This window comes from Palaemon carinicauda, chromosome 18, assembly GCF_036898095.1.
Source record: "Palaemon carinicauda isolate YSFRI2023 chromosome 18, ASM3689809v2, whole genome shotgun sequence".
Taxonomy (NCBI): Eukaryota; Metazoa; Arthropoda; class Malacostraca; order Decapoda; family Palaemonidae; genus Palaemon; species Palaemon carinicauda.
In genome coordinates, this window is record NC_090742.1 from 32,303,936 (window position 1) to 32,316,186 (window position 12,251).

At 42.7% G+C, this 12,251-nt stretch overlaps 1 protein-coding gene across 1 annotated transcript in view; it reads right to left on the bottom strand.

Moving 5' to 3' along the window:
• Positions 1-12,251, bottom strand: part of LOC137657037 (ribonuclease P protein subunit p25-like protein) — an 88,216-nt gene that overhangs the window by 1,301 nt on the left and 74,664 nt on the right. The gene's annotated exons all lie outside the window — the stretch shown is intronic.

Here is a 12,251-nt window from a genome sequence, read left to right on the forward strand (position 1 = left end):
TCTTGAACTTATGTTTTTTCGTTTTATATATTGTATATGAAAACATTCTTGTAATGTTTTTATATATATTTAGGTTTTTCTCTTTAACGAATGTTGCCGTTTGTGTGACAGGTTCTCAAGAGCGTAGAAGTTCTCTTACGATCTTCCACCTTGGTCGCCGGACAACCCCTAAGCTGTTGGCCTTCCGAGTGACTCGGCCTCTGCCATAGGGGAGTCGTCATTATGTGGATACCCCTCCGTTCGGATATTAACGATGCTTTCTCCCTCGAGTTCTTGGAGGAAGACTGCTTACGACCTTCCCAGACCTTGACTTCGGTCTCACTCTTCCTCGTTGATGGTAACACTCTCCCTCGTTACGTAGGTGGCCGGCAGATTCCGTAAGGGGGAACACCTTTATCGTTGCGTGGGTTAGGTTGCGTTCCCGAGTGGTCTTCAGTAATTAATAACTATTTGTAATTTAAGTTTTTCAGTTCTCGACTCCAGATTCCTTTATGCAGCGATGGGCCAACGGGTATTCTTAGTAAATAGAGGGAGTGCAGAGTCATTAGCTTGTCCGCTCCTCCTCGGAGAACCCCTTTCCTGCTGGAGGATTGAGTGGTTCTCCCGAGTAGTGTTTCAACCGCAGAATAGTCAGCTCTCCTTCTTCGCAATAGTTAGGTTACAGACACAGCTGCGAAAAGGGAATTTTCATGAATAGATGCTGCACTAGGCTGGGCTAACTCCTAACCTAAAAGTATCTGCCTCTTCCTATAAGAAGGTGCCTGAGCTGATAATTAACACAGTAAATACAGCCAGTACATTTGCACACATGTACACTACAGTACAGTATTGTGCAAAGGTAAAGTTTTACAAAGTTGTCATCATCCCCTTTCTGTTCTGTAAGGTATAACAAAAGTTGTTCCTATCTAGTAATACTCACTGATACTGTTGTGTATATTACTGTAATATATGTAGAGTAATATTACTACAGTACAGCTTAACTGTACAGTACTTGCTGTAAGTGTTCAGTGTTTTTGTTCAGAAGACTCGTAGCCTAGGCCGCTACACGTTTTCTTGAAGCACGACAGATTCTCATGTGTTATCTCTTGCACAATATGTTATATCTATACTTTCTTAAACTGAAATACAGTTCATCTTATGAACTAAAACCTTGAATATCTTGATAATAATTGTTTCTTTTAAATAAACAAACAAAAACAGTGCATTTGATTACTTTTCAACAGCTGATCTCTCTCTCTCTCTCTCTCTCTCTCTCTCTCTCTCTCTCTCTCTCTCTCTCTTTGTTTTGGAAGCATTATTACATTCTAGAAAATTACAATTATTTAAATAGTTGACTATGCATTAATAAAACATTTATGTACTTTTGTTTTAAATTTTGGGTGTACTTTAGAAATCTAAGTATTTTGGGTGCCGTGATCAGATCAGCTGATGCACATACAAATCCATAACAAAGAGTATTGTGTATACTGCTTCTTAACATATTCAAAACATCTACTATAGTTAATAGTTAATATAGCATTACATAAGCACCGATGTGTTATAATCTATCATAATTTTCATATAATACAATTATAATTCATTACAGTATTAGAAAACTTCAAATCAATCTATCTCTCTCTCTCTCTCTCTCTCTCTCTCTCTCTCTCTCTCTCTCATACATCTACATCACAAAAAACACAAACAGTGTAGTTAAATACATTACATTTTACTGTGAATATTAGGTAAAGCAAACAATAAAATAGCTTACTTGAAATTACTTTGTACACTAGGACATCAGAAATGCATCACATTGGAATTGATGTGATCCATATCGGATATAATAGTGTACACTATCGAAATATTTGTTTGTATATTAGTACCATATTGTACTGCTGGATAAAGTATACAGTACTGTACAACACAGTAAATAAATTTGATTTAGAATATGGAATGGTTTACTTTACTGTACATAAGGAAAAACTATTTATCACGATAAAACATTGCTTAGCCATACATACACACACACAGACACACTCTCTCTCTCTCTCTCTCTCTCTCTCTCTCTCTCTCTCTCTGTATAATAAATGAAATCTTTGTTTCTTTGCAAATTCTCTATTGAGGGTTTATAATCAAGCACCACAGAGCTATAAACTATAAAATATCGTGCATCAGCAACATGGATGAAATTCCGGTTAACATTATGCGATTCAATTCACAGTACAAGTAAATGAAATATGAGAGAAGCATTTCAAATAAAACTATTAAAATTAGCATGCTAATTGAAAAATGATAGATCAAGTAATAATTGTTTCTTTTAGTAAATATGAAATATCTCTCTGTAGCATGTCTTAATAATATGGGAGTTATTTGATCTGAAAATTGAGGTTGACGACGGACTACGCAGGGTTGATCAGCTGATTTAAATGTAAGCAATGCATAAGATTATAATTCGCTATCTTTTTAATTATAAATACAATACTAAAATGTGAATATCACATGTATTATTATTGGATACAGTTAAGTGATTCACAAGTTTAATCAAAATCTGGTTTATTTAAATATAGCTGTAATTTTTTACCAAAGTAAAAGGATATACACTGTACAGAGAGACAGAGAAAGCTAAGTGTAGAGATAGGTAGTGGCGCACAGCGCTCCCAGTGTAAAGGAGTGCAGGCTATTTGAGATCATCGCCCAGCTTGAATTTTATTGCGATTTTTAAGAGAATTTTTATTTAATTAGTATTGCATTGTTCTTCTCTGTGAAAAACCGAAACTGCGAAGCAAGAAACCGCGATTAATTACAATTCTTACTTTTTACAATTCTTACGTCTCCGCTTTCCTTCTCACGATGATGACGGCTGGAAAAAGGGGTGCAGTCTTTATTATGTTTCTGTTCTCTCGGGACACCTTTCCCGTCCGCGGGTTTGGTGATCCTCCCGAGGGATTTTTTCTTTCTCAATTTTTACATTTCCTTAGCTAGCGATGCCGTACTTCTTCATTTGGCTAAGAATGCCAGAAGCAAGGCAATTTCTCAGGACTGAAGTTCTTCCAGCTCCCTCTGAGCTGCCTCTTCCTGCCGCCGTTTGTACTGCAGAGCATGTACTACGAGGTGATCAACAAGCCTCTTCCGGGTCTTCCTGTAGACTACTTTATAGGGGTACTTACCAGAGGGGTTCCTCTCAAGAGACTGTCGGGACCATCAGCCTCGTTATCAGCTACGGAGATCAATGACCAGAAGAAGGTCACCAAGTATGCCATGCAGGCAACCTCGTGGCTTGATCTCTAGTTAGGATCAGAGGGCCACCTAATCAGGACTGAGGAATGGTCATGGGGGTCCACCAGGAGGTCGATGGAGACTTTTCTATTGTACGGTACTAGGACTATCAAGTTCCTCTCCCACCAGGTGGTCAACCTGTAGGCGAACTCCAACCTTAAACATAAGGAATCGATAATAGAGAGACTCCATCGACAACTCCCGCAAGCCAAGGTGTCGAGGCAGAAAAACTTCTCTTTCGAACGGAGTTCCCTGTTTGATCTGGAACATGTCGAAGGGGTGGCGGAGAGGTGGAGGAAGTCTAACCAAAACTCCCTCCTTCAGAGGGCCATTACATCAAGACTCTACCAAGCTCTGCCACAAAAGAAACATCCACTACGCAAACTGCCGACAAGTAGAGTTACAGCCACAAAGCAAAAGGTGTCAAAGACTGGTATACCTAGGAATGATCAAAGACATCGCTCAGCCTAAGCCTTCCCATCAGACAAAAAAATACAGAGGCTGAGGAAAGTAGCAGAGCCCTTCCTCAGGCGAGACAAACTCCTATCCCAGAGCTGCTTGCATGTCATAGGTCACCTATCATTCCTAGTCCGTCAAGTACCAAATAGCCGCCTTAGGATAAGAATCTTCCAGTGGCACCCCAAGTCCAAGTGAAATCAGGCAAGCAATTCCCTGGAACCCTAGTCTAACTAGGGTCAGAGGAACGAATGGACCTCATATGGTGGGTAGAAGACGAGAACCTCTGCAAAGAGGTCGATATTCTCATCTACCCCCCGCACCCCCCGGAACTGATGTTCTTTTTGGATGCATCAAAAGAGAAGTGAGTGAGGGGCCCATATGCTGCACCACAACATCTCCAAACTTTGGTCCAAATCAGAAAGGTACCAGCACATAAATCTCCTAGAAAAGAAGGCAGCCTTTCTTGCCCTCCAAAAGTTCCAACAGTTCCTGGCGGGGCACTCCACGGTGTTGATAAGCAACATCACCATGGTAGTGGCTTACATAAACAAGCAAGGTGGACAGAAGACAATGCAGTGTCCCTGTCTGCTTGCTTCATTCCAGGCAAAAGAAATGTGCTGGCAGACAATCTGTGAGAGAGAGAGGGAGAGAGAGAGAGAGAGAGAGAGAGAGAGAGAGAGAGAGTATTCATGATAACTAATGATAAGGTTTATAAAGGAACTGTATGAAAACTGTGATACCCTATAACATATTGGTGCTGATGTAATACTCAGTTTGAAGAGATTTCAAATAAGTTAGGAAGATTACAGTATATAAACAACTCTGTTATTCGTACTGTATGTGCGCATAATTGCAATATGGTAGCGTGACCTTGGGATCAGCTGATGCCTACCAAAACGGATTTTGAAGCAAAGCAAAAAATCTATTTTTGGATGAGATGGCCATGTCGTCCCGATGGAAGCTTCCTATTGGCAGCTTTTTAAGGGATATTTGGCTACAGTGATACTCCCAGAGAATTGACCATAGGTCTCCAGAATTCTAACACCTGGCGCGAGTACAGTGAACCCTCGTTTATCGCGGTAGATAGGTTCCAGACGCGGCCGCGATAGGTGAAAATCCGCGAAGTAGTGACACCATATTTACCTATTTATTCAACATGTATATTCAGACTTTTAAAACCTTCCCTTGTACGTAGTACTGTTAACAAACTACCCTTTAATGTACAGAACACTCAATGCATGTACTACAGTACCCTAAACTAAAACAGGCACAAATATTAAAGGCGATTTTATATCATGCGTTTCCTAAACACGCTAAAAAGCACGATAAAAAATGGCAACCAATGTTTTGTTTACATTTATCTCTGATCATAATGAAGAAACAAACTGGAGGTAGAGCTTTGCTTATTACCCAGACATATTTCCCATACTTTTCCCTTAGAACTACATCACATCTTCCTACTTTAGATATATATATATATATATGTATATATATATATACAGTATATATATATATATGTATATATATATATATATGTATATATATATATATATATGTATATATATACAGTATATATATATATATATATGTATATATACAGTATATATATATATATATATATAAATATATATATATATAAATATATATATATATATATATAAATATATGTGTGTATATATATATATATATATTTATATATATATATATATATATATGTATATATATATATATATATATTTATATGTATACACATATACATACCTACATATATACATACATACATATATACATAAATACATGCATACATATATATATATATATATATATTACTGTATATATATGGGTTATGGAAAAAATCCGCGAAGTGGTGAATCCGCGATGGTCGAACCGCGAAGTAGCGAGGGTTCACTTTCCTTAAAATTTTTCTTATGGATATTGCATAATATTAGGGGACGTATATCTTGCTACGACACATGGCAATCTTCACCCCGAATAGAGTTTTCGCTCTGAGGGGGAAGAGTGGCGAAATTGAAGGGGAGCCGTTATCAAGGTTACCCTTCCTCCCCTACTATTACAGGGCTCAAAATGGCAGCTCATTCCTTGTAGCATTGAGCATGGTGCTACAGATAGAGTAGTTTTGGGAGGGATTATTACATACAGTAATCCTTTTCTTAGAAAAGGAGGGTGGGTCCATCAGGACGACATGGCCATCTCACCCAAAAATAGATTTTTCGCTTTGCTTCAAAATCCGTCTTTTGGGCTCAAGCCATGTCGTCCTGATGGAAGTTTACCAGAGAATTACTTGAAAGTACTGTATCTGTGGGTTTGTATAAGTGCCTCAACCTTGGGTCAGCTTCTACATGGTCATCCAGACCACTGAAATATATAACGATACCGTTATACGTCATTACCACTAAGCATGGAACAATGTTAGGGCTTCCTGCCCCTGCAGGGAAACGTCGTACCCGACAATAGAAGCACAAGGTTTGTATTCATATAGGAACAAATATAAATATCATTCAGATCTTTTTTGTTCATATGATTAAGTACCTTAAGTATGAACTTTACTTAGGAAAATAAGTAAAAGACTCTGGCTAAGTTTATTTAGCTACATATGGGGCAAAATAAGACGCAAATACACATTCCCTATCTTATTAAATAGATAATCAAAATGGAACAGAAGGTGTATTAAAATTTATAATAGAATTATACATTCAACATGTACAAATAAAAATATTTTCTACCTGAAAGGGAAGAAAAATTAGTGGCCACTCAAAATCAGTTGAAAAATTATCAAGATAATTTTACTGTAAATGTTGGATAACTATCAACACAGTGTACAAGTGTAAACATGGTACTAGTGTCATTGGTATAATTCTGCACCTAAAAAAAGAACAGTCCTAGAATCACCAGGGTGACACTCAATAAAAGGGTATTGCACTGGAAGGTGTCAACACCTTTTCACCCGAATTGAAAAGTCCCAATTAATTCACTGTTCATCGCAGCACTAGACGACAGGTTTCACCACACTACCTGCCGCCACCACAAAATGTTTCAGCGCGTGCACTTGCTTCGCATAATGTTTATAAAAAAAAAACTCTTGAGGATTTCCAACCAGTGTATGAGCGAAGACACTCAAAGTCCATATACTGAAAGAAGTTCAGTGAGGAAGCAATTTTTCTCGGATCATGACCTGCGGGTGTACTATCAGGATCCGCTCTGCGAATGAAGTAGGTGAGCTTCGCCCTCACTTGTTTTAGGGATAAGTTTGATCCTGAGGTTTCGCCTTTGAAGAGCTGTTCTCCCTTGAAGTCTGAAGTTCTTCGAAGATAGACCTTTAGACACTCCAATGGACATAGAGAGACATCTTCCTTCAGAGGGCAGATTCTCCAGGGACTCCACCTTTTAGTGGGTAGCTCGTTTTTGGCGAGAAAAGTAGGATCAGAAAAGAGATTCAGTCCTCCCACTTCTGTGAACTGAATATGGCCCTCGTCTTTTGATAGGGCCACTATTTCACCAACTCTAGCCCCTGAGACTATAGCGAACAGGAATATCACTTTTTGTGTTAAATCCTTGAGAGAACAATTTCATTGTTCAAAGTTGAAGCATAGTGTAAGACTTTGTCCAGAGACCATGAAATGGGCTTCGGAGGGGCTGCTGGTTTAAGTCTAGCGCATGCCTTCAGAATCTTGTTGAAGATTTCGTTCGCCAGGTCCACCTGGAAGGCGTATAGAAGAGGTCTAGTCAAAGCTGACTTACACGTAGTTATTGTTGTGGCAGCCAAGCCTTGCTCGTGAAGGTGGATGAAGAAGGACAGGCAGAAGTTTATTGAGATTTCTTTCGGTCTTTTTGTTTTAACAAAAACAACCCACATTTTCCAAGACAATTCGTATTGTCTTCTGGTTGACTTTGACTTGTATTCTTCTAGGAAGTCTAAACTGTCTTTCGAGATCCCAAATCTTTTCTTGACTGCCAAGGCGAGAAAAGCAAGTGATGAAGGTTTTGGGTTCTCTGTGATGGAGCCAAGACAATCGACTTCTGAACCAGTTGGGATTGAGCTGGGTTCGGTAGAGGGACCAGACTCAGCTTCAGTTCCATCACCAGAGGGAACCAATTGCTCTTGGGCCACTTGGGGGCCACTACTGCGGCAGTTCCCTTGAAGGATCTCAGCTTGTTGAGGACCTTCAGCAGGAGATTCGTTGGACGGAACAGGTAGATCCGGGTTCACCTGTTCCAATCGAGGGACATGGCGTCCGTCGCCTCTGCTGGAGGGTCCTCGTATGGGGCTACATATCAAGGTAATTTCTTGTTGTCGCTCGTCGCGAAGAGGTCGATCTGCAGTTCTGGGACTTTTTCCAAGATGAAGGAAAATGAGTCTGCGTCTAGGGACCATTCTGACTCTATCGGCTTTCGCCTGGATAGAGCGTCCGCCGTCACATTGCGGAACCCTTGTAGATGAACTGCCGATAAGTGCCATCTCTTCTTTTTCACTAAACAAAAGATGGATAACATCACATGGTTGATGTGGGGCAATCTCGAGTCTTGTCGGTTCAGACATCTCACTATCACTTCGCTATCCAAGACCAGCCTGATGTGGGCTGATCTGTGAGGGGATAGTTTTTTCAGCGTCAAGAGGACTGCCATGGCCTCCAGAATATTGATGTGAAAGGTCTTGAACAGGGATGACCAGGTCCCTTGGGCTTTCCTTTGATGGGAGTGACCTCCCCATCCTTCCATCGAGGCATCCATGTGGATGGTCACCGATGGGGGAGGTGGGTGTAAGGGAACGGTCCTCGTTAGGCTCTTGACCTTCGACCACGGTTTGAGAAGTGATCGTAGTAAGGTCGGTACCGGTCTCTGTAGATCTCTTCGAGCGCGTTTGATGCGCATCTTCTCCAGACTCCTGATGCATCTTTCAGCTGTGCTCTTAGCACTGGGTCTATTACTGCTGCAAACTGGAGAGAGCACAGTACTCTTTCCTGTTGGTGTCTTGAGATCCTGTCGGATTTCAGTAGTTTCTTGACAGAACCCGCGATCTCTCTCCTCTTCCTTGGTGGAATGGAGAAGCGGTATGACTTCAAGTTCCAATGGATTCCCAGCCATTGAAACTCCTGAGCTGGAGAGAGGCGAGACTTCTTGAAGTTGATCTTGAATCCCAGATGTTCCAGGAACTGGATTACTTTCTTGGATGCTGCCCACACCAGCCAGTCGTCCAGGTACGCTGCTACCTGAACGCCTTCTAGGCGTAGTTGTTGTACGACTGCGTCTGCAAGTTTCGTGAAGATCCTTGGGGCTATGTTTAGTCCAAAGGGCATACCTCTGAAGACATACTGTACTTTGTCTTCTGTAGCTTGAATCCTGGGTAGGGGGAGGGGGCGACTGACTGGAAGGTGCCAGTAAGCATCTGCCAGGTCTATTGAGATTGTGTACGCCCCTTTCGGTAACAGGGTCCTGATGTGTTTAAGGGTTAAAATTTTGAACTTGTTGTTCTCGATGAATTTGTTAAGTGGCGACAAGTCAAGAATGACTCTGAGTTTGTCCGAGTTCTTCTTGGGAACACAGAACAGCCTTCCCTGGAATTTGATGGACTTTGCTTTCCTTATAACCTTCTTGTTCAAGAGTTCTAAGGTATATTCTTCCAATAAGGGGGTGGAGTGTTGGAAGAATTGAGGAAATGAAGGTGGAGATCTGTTCCATTTCCATCCTAGTCCATTTCTGATTAGGCTGTGGGCCCAGGGATCGAAGGTCCAACGATCCCGAAAGTGTTGGAGTCTCCCTCCTACCTGTAGCATCTCATTGCTTAGGTGGTCTGGAGGGCTTGCCACCCTGACCGCATCCTCCCCTGCCTCGTGAGGGGTGTCTTGAGGAGCCCCGTCGAGATCCTCTTCCTTTCGGACGAAAGGTAGTAGTGTGCCTCTCAAACCTGGGTTGAAAGCTGGTGACTGGGCAACCAGCTGTTGAGGCACCACTTGGAAGGTGGTCTGTGGCTGAGCGACCACTTGGGGCATCGCGGTCATGGAGACCGTGGGATGTTGCTGAGTAGGACGAGAAGGTATTCTTGGCTTCTTTGTCTTCCTTTTGGGTTGGGGACCAGCATCCGGAGAAGACTTCCTCTCTGAGGTTCCTATTCTCCGTGGTGGCTTTCTCAACTACCTCTTGGACCACTTCTTTTGGGAAGAGGTCCTTACCCCCAGATACTGGAAGAAATCAGCTTCCGGGGTTCGTGTTTCACCGTTGCAGCAGCAAACACAAACTCCCTACAGGCTCTCCTGGCCTTCATGAAGGCGTACAAGTCCTTTACGAGGGTGGCCATGTGCATCTTGGCCAGGACTGTGAGCATATCTGGGGTGCTGTTTTGGCCTGCACACATCTGTATGCAGTTCTGGAGGGAAAGAGAAGTGGCTAGCCTCTCTTTTGTCTCTTGCTCCCTTCGCAAGAGAAAGTCCGATGGCTTCGGTAGGTTCTCGCTGAACTGCTGTCCCGCGATATCTGCTTCAAGCTTTCCTACTGAGAAGGTTAGGTGGACCTCCTTCCATTCCTTTTCATCCGTGGGCAAGGCCAGAGACTGAGGCCTACACTCCTCTAGTGTAAGGCATGGTTTGCCTGCCTCAACTGCCTTGACAACACTCTGAAAAGCCTTCGACGTGAAGGGGAAGGCTCTCGAAGAAGGAGCAAGAAAGGTAGGATGTTTCTTGCTCAGTGCAGAAACTCGTGAGTTAGTATAACCTGCCTTCTTCAGGCTACTCGTCAAGAGAGCCTGTGCCTTGTCGTGGTCGAATACCATGACCTTTGGTTCCATCTCCTCTTTCGACGCTGGTTCACGCTTCAGTCGGATGAAGGACTCCGGGTAGGCGTTGAAGTTCGGCCAGAACTCAATGTCGTCCAGGTGGATGGCTACCAACTTCTCTGAAATGTAGAGTTTGCCATTGGTGATAGGCATAAACTCCACATACCTCCAGGGATTGGTCTCGTAGCAGGGTGGCAAGTCCTGTACTCTGGGTCGCTTGAAAGACCCTCGGGAGGTGACTGTCCGAGTCGCTTCGCGAAACTCTCTCGTCATCTTTGCTTCCCTTTCTACGTTCTCCTTACGTAGATTCTCCATTAGGGCAGTAATGTGGGCCAAAACTGCCTGACCCATTGTGTCCAATGGAGGGGTAGGAGCCGAAGATGTAGATGGTGTCGGTTCTGCTGCCGGCACAGGCAGAAGGGGCTCCTCCGCTTCTGTCGAGTCGTCATCTTCATCTCCTCCGGGTGGTAGAGTAGACTCTTCTTCAGGATCGTCACGAAGGAGATCCTTCTCCGTGTCCGTGGACACTTCAGACATCCTTTCCTCCTGGTGGATGTCCATGCCTTGCATGGCTTCACTGACTTCAGCCTCAACTGCAATCTGGACGCAGAGAGGCCTGGGTCGTGCCTGGGGTACGACGGCATCAGCTGTTGCCTTGGGGAACAGCAAGCTTCGCATGCTATTGTTGGGAAGGTACGGTCCAGGAGAGTTCTTTTGGAACCCTTGTACCCATATTCGAAGCTTCTTTCGTGCTGCATCCCTCGACTCCACTGACTTGGGGTCGCCAAAACCCTCGGTCACCAAGGCCGAGCAGACGTTGCAGTTCTTGGGGTCCCAATACCTCAAGGTTTCGGTAGTTACAACGCAGGCGGCATGAGACCTGCACATAGTGTGACCACAAAAGTTCCTACTTTTGTGGTTACAGTAGATCACCTCACACTTCCCTTTCTGCTCCTCCTGTAAAGAAAGGAAATTGAAACGAGTATGCGGTAATTTATCACATTTGATAAATTCATAAAGTCTCATGCACTAGTTTTGGTATCTTAACCATTATAGCTTAGGATAGTAAGCTAAAAAGGAAATAAGAAAGACACATACTTGTGCCTCCTGTCCAGCCAATTGCTGTGACCTCACCCAATATTAATATTAGAATTTCCTTATTAAAGGAAAATCAAAGGAGAAGGGTTCTAACTTCTAGAGATAGAATTAGTGTATACTAGCAGTGACCCTTCCAAGAGTATTAATATTGTGGGGTAAAGTATGATCTGATGACTTTTCATCAGTGTATTGAAGGAATACTTCACTTCAATATAAGATTAGTCTCAACAATAGACTGTGAAAGGATACACAGGGTATGTTGGAAAATATAAACTACTGTATAATATACTGCATACTATAGTTTTCTGCCTGCAGTATGTACTATACTGCAGAAATACTGGCTACTGTAAAAGTATATACTGTAGTTCAGCCGGCATGGTGCCGGCTAGGCTAGCACCTGGCGGCGCTGGTCTAGCTGGCATGCTGCTGGCTAGGTTAGTACCTGATGGCACTAGCCGACAGAGAGAGAGAAAGCATGGAGAGAAAGGCTACCTTATTAATATAGTTTAGTGCAATAAATAAAGATGTAGGTATTATAATCCCTACTGCCTTCCTCCAGAATGAGGGTTCAAATGGAAGGGGGAATGAATCATTCTAGCTTCCACCCAACCACAAGATCTGCTGCCGGCTACTGCCGGTTTCAGAGATGTGGATA